The sequence below is a fragment of the Psammomys obesus genome, unplaced genomic scaffold, assembly GCF_907164565.1.
Source record: "Psammomys obesus unplaced genomic scaffold, mPsaObe1.curated_primary_1811, whole genome shotgun sequence".
Taxonomy (NCBI): domain Eukaryota; kingdom Metazoa; phylum Chordata; class Mammalia; order Rodentia; family Muridae; genus Psammomys; species Psammomys obesus.
The window spans coordinates 8,777,706-8,783,427 of record NW_026596064.1 but is presented as its reverse complement, the minus strand read 5'-3'; positions in this window follow the sequence as shown (position 1 = coordinate 8,783,427).

Sequence of the window (5,722 nt, the reverse complement as noted above, 5' to 3'; positions counted from 1 at the left end):
GATAGATAGATAGATAGATAGATAGATAGATAGATAGATAGATAGATGGATGATATATTGTAGATAAGTAGATAGGTGATAGATAGATTGATAGACAGACTGATATGAATGGAAGCATTACAAAAGACATACTTCAAATTTCTATCCATTATCCTGGAAACAAAAATTTATAGAATTAGTGAATTAATAATCCCATTATTATATGCCAAATCATTTCAATGTATAATCAGAGTTTCAGCTTATACATCCAGGTCTAATACAGAGTCTATGAAGAATGGGCTATGATTCTTCATTAGGATTACATGTCACCTGCATGTGTTTCGTGCTATTTTTTGTTAGACTCCATCAAATGACTGTCACCTTCACAGTGTTAAGAGAATTGCTATTGAAGTTAAGTAGAACAAAACTGCCTAGCAACTGACGAGTGCTTTTGCATAGATCAATCCACAGTTAGCAAGCATTATCTTGTTCTCATTTAATAACTGGGAAAATTTAGACAAAGATTGACTCTATAAAGTGAGTAAAAACAGTAGCTTCAGGAAGAAATGTATTTGTATAACCACTACTAGATTGTATTTTCTAATCTCGATCTTAATGAAATCACCAAACTAAAGCAACTAACCAAGTAAATAAACAACGTGATTTATCTTCACAAGGAAAGATGAGGGAAAAAATGTTATTTGCATGATGCAACCTATTTCTGTCTTCTACCAGATAAAGGCTTGAACTTACTTTGATCCCTGCAATTGGGGTGGGTATGTGAGGAATTTATTACTAGATAGATCAGTATCCATCGTGACTGGGGAAGCAAGTCTTGCTTCAGACTGGAAAATTAAAGCCTCGCTTGGTCCTGTAGATATGACTAATTCACTAAGTATCTGGTCTGTGCTCGTTCATTTGCCGTTGCTCGACTTGGTTAGACATGCAGGCTGTTGCTCTAACCGCTGCACAGCAGTGCCATCCAAATAAGATGCCAGGGACGCACACTGTTGTTTAATCTGACTTAAAAAATCACTCTGACAAGTAGAATGATTTAAGAGCCAGTACGGTTGTGAGCTTGCAAGATGGCTCAGTGAGTAGAGATGCTGCCGAGCCTATAGCCTGAGTCCAGTCCCTGAGACTCACATGGAGAAAGGAGGAAGACAAAGCCCTCAGGTTCCACATAATGACCAACTTGGATTTCAAACTGAGCGATTTTTCAGATTCACGCTCCATCTGATTCCACTAATATTTCAAACCAAATGGCTATTTTTCAATGAGAGGAGATAAAGATAAATTATTTTTCTCTGAAATGATGGGAATTTTGCTTGCTTGACTATTTAGTGTTCACTTGACTATTCATCATATGATGAATGATTACGGTAGATGGTAAAAGCAGTTGGCCTTTACACATACTTGCGTTTAATACAAACAAGCCTTTTACACTTTTTTTTTTGTCGTGCTGGGAGCTCCGACCCAGCTCCTTACCCAGGGTAGACAAGTGCTCTAGTCCCCAGATTTATAGCTTTGACTAAAATGTTTTCCTGTTTATTTAAACAATGTTTTAATTCAGAGTATTTAGGATCATATCATCATCACATACAGTACATATGGAAAAGGGATCCTGGGGTCACAGTAGAGAAGGACTAGCCTAAGGCACATCAAGCCATGTTTCAATATGCTCCTGTGTTTACTGTGTCAATGTCTGACAATAACTGCAGAAGCTTCTCCATATGTTAGATGTTTATAACTTCAAATGTTCACAGCTTTTCCCCTCACTGTCAATACTCAGAGTGAAAACACTAGAGCCTTTTCTAAAAACATGAATATAAAATAAAAATTTGAGAAAATGCCAAAAGAAATGGAGTCTTTACAAGTCAATAAAGGCATTTATCATTTGTATTGTCTCTATGCAAAGTAATTTTAACAAAAAAGAACATTAAAAATATGCAATATGAATGATTCCTATGTGGTGTGTCAGCACATGGATACATTGTGTAACATTTAAATCAAAAGAAAGCATGCCTACCTCCCTACTCTTAGCATCTGTCCAAGATTCATTTTTATTATTTTTGATTGTGTATGGGTGTGTGTGCATCTGCTTTGGGGTATGTGCTGTGGGTGCAGTGCCTGTGGTGGCCAGTAGGTGGCATCAGATCCTCTTGGGGTGGAGTTACAGACAGTTACCAGCAGGCGCTGGGAAGCAAACCTGGGTCCTCTGGTACCAGCTGAACCATCTCTGCAGTCACACCCCTAGCCCTTCCTTATCGTGAAAGCTTTAACCTCTCTAAGCCTTTGGAATTGCTACTACCCACAGAACCGTGTTGTATGCTAGCACACTGGGCCTCCTTGCTCTGTTCTCCATCACCTGTACAGCACACATCCAGCTTTTCTCTCCCTCATGATCCTTGAGGGCTCCTGTTAACATCTGAATTAATATGGAACTACTGGACACTGTCAAGCCCTAGCCCCGCTTCTTAGCAGAGTCTGAAGGAACTTTTGCCAGTCCCCATGACTTGGTCTCTGCCTCTACCACTGCCATTGCGCCATTTTTGCAGCAACTCCTGAAAAAAGTGGGTCTGAGATGCCTTCAACTCATGAAAAGCCCCAAATCTGATGCTTTCTTATCCCTTCCTGTTTGCGGACTTTGGACCCCAGTGGATGTACTCACATCTCAGGATGACTGATAGCTTTGTCACACCAAGAATTTCCAGCCAGTCAATAGCACTTCCAGCTGTCACTCATCTTACTGTGAGGTCTGATTCACATCTTTTATCTCAGTGGATTCAGATTATCACACTAAATTTTTCCCAAATATCCAGGGTACTCTGCAATCCTTCTGATAACGGCTGTTACATCTGTACCTCATTACATGTAAATATGTATAGACTCAAATACATACACACATAGAAGCCAGAGGGAAACTTGGGTGCCCGATCCTCAGGTACAGTTCACGTTGTTTTTTTGAGACACGGTGTCTCATTAGCCTTGAATTAGGAAAATAGACGAAGTGGCTAGCCAGTGAATCCTAGAGATCAGCTTATCTTTACCTCCTCATTTCTGGGGTCAGAACATACTATCAGGTGCCTTTTCTGCTTTTAATATAGATCCTACAGCTCAAAATTGGTTGTTCTTGCTTGCGGGGCGAGCACTTCATTGAGTGAGGAGTGTCCCCATCGCCACTTGACCACAATTATTTATGCATGCATCCTTTTTTCTCTTCCTCCCTCCACTCCTCCTTCCTAGCTTTTCTTATAGTTTTGGTTGTGAGCCTAGCCTTTCATGGCTGAGCCATCTCTCCAACCCCTAACTCTTCTTTTCTGCCTTTATTTCCTTTCATTTTGCCTGGGAACATGCATTCAGGACCTATCCAAGTCTCCTCAAGACAAGCTGAGAATTGCTTTTGCACTTCAGAGCATGAATTCCTGACACTTGCACATTGTGCTTATACAGGCATGGGAAGTGAGAGGCACTGCTGGGATGTGCCTGTGTCTAGCTGGTCAGAGTCTGTCCAGGGGGCCTGTCATAATTAGAATGGGATACAGGGGAGGATGAGCGACTTTGATTGGTAAACTAGGGATGTTTGATGAAGGTAGCTTTGAAAAGATGAATAGGGGTTTCCAAACAGACAAGCTGGGACAAGCCAGGGGGCCCCAAGGAGACTGACATGTGGAAAGATACAAAACCAGGGACCACCAGATTGCATTCAGAGACCCACAAACAGCCCTGTTTTGCAGAATATATCATGTAAGGATATAATGGCTTGAGACAGGACTAAAGAGTTGACAATCAAACCCCCATAAACTTGTGACTTTCTTTATGGCTCCCTAGAGAACTGAAAACTGCTGTACCATTTACTTAACTTTATGTATGCTGCAGAGTATCTTATTATTTGTCCAAGTTTATGAGACATTTTATGTCCTATAAAGGCAAGGGTATGATGTCTTCTTCTCCTTTGTATTCAAGCACAACATGAGCATTTTTGAGCAAAGAAGGAAGGAGATTACAAAGGATCGTCATGGGTTCTACATTTTATCTAACAACCGTCCTAGTGATCGAGAACAAGTCTCACGTTTAACCCATTCTCCTTATTGCCCATTATGGAACTGACCATAGAGGAGGAAAAAAAAATGACAACAAGCTGGTGACTGAGTTCTGTAGGTTTAATAGGGAGATGTGTAAAACATAGGTACTCTATGAGAGGCTGCTGCATTGTGAGAACGCTATGAGGGAAGTCTGATGTGAATAACTTGAAGGAAAAGCGATGATGTTTTTGACATTTATCTGCTTTCAACATGACTAGCTAAATCCTCTATAGCAATTGAACTAATCCATACCATTAAGCCTGGCTTCCAAGTTCCTTTTGCAGACACTGACACCTGAACTTCCCTAGACAACCTAGAAAGAGTTTGCTGATAAAACATTTCACATTCATTAAAACAGTAAGCTGTTGGTGTGACTCTAGAAATTATCTACGCTTAGGAGCAGGAACTGGGTGTTGGTATCTGCTCTTAGATACAACCTTCTCAACATACGCGTGGGGAAGGGTGCCACTGATGCAGCACATGAGTGAGTCAAAGGCTACAGCCAACGGACATCACCAGCTTCGCACCTATGGTTCTGACACCTCTGCCAAAAACCCCAAAGAAATGCGAGACCTGAATAATATTAGGGACTCCAATTCTGCTCTTACTCTTTTAAAAAAAAAATCATTTAACATTCCAAACAAATCGAGCTTGGACGTAGGAGACTAGCACTGATATCCCTGATTGACTTTTGCTTCACAGATGTGCTGAGGATTGACAGTTTTACATAGTTGAGTCTACCACTCAACCTCTACGGAAATCTTGTTTTTTCCACATACAGCATCTTACAATGAATTGTTTGCCTAAAGATTTGATAATTTTAATAAGAGTGAAATAGAAAACATCTGGCAGAAAATATGGAAGAATTTCTACTAACTAAATTAAATAATTAAATTATAGACTAGGGAACAACGTCAAGATCTCAGGGTCTAAAGGTCAGACAGGGGGAGGCTTTTGCCATTCACTTGGGAGCTGGTGGCCTGGGCACTAAACCTGAGATACCAGCTGATTTTGAGGGAAGCTTTATGACTTTTATCAACATGGTTCTAATGAAAAGGTAAAACTATAAGATATTTATATCTCAGCATGTTTCCTACAAATGTTTATATTTGCAACCCCTTTCCTTCTGTGCCAACATAAGAGCCTTGTATTCCTCTGTCTGCTCAGCTTGGAGTTGTTAACAGATGTTGCCTTCAGAGCAGATGAAGGCTTACCTCCTTGTGCTGGGTTTCGGCCACCCCTCTAAACACAAGGTTTCTGCAGGCATCTGATCTTCTGACACCTGAATTTGCAGAGTGCTGAGAGTATCTCAACCTCCATATAATGATATGTGAAATTAAGTATATATGCTGTACTTTTTTTTTAATCAGATGAATGTGGATAAAACTTCAATAATATATAGTATCTGACAATGCAATTGGAATTTGTTTCACATGTTATCATGTAAAACTAATGAGGGTTTCACTTCTCCTTAATGAAATATGCTTATAACAATTCATTGTTATCTAGTTAGCACAGATTGCAAATACCTAATTTCTTTTAAAAGCTTCCCTTTTAAAGTCAACTAGAATGCACAGCCCTACTCAACAGTGTAGGGTCTAAAGCTATGAAGTGTGTGTGTGTGTGTGTGTGTGTGTGTGTGTGTGTGTGTGTGTGTG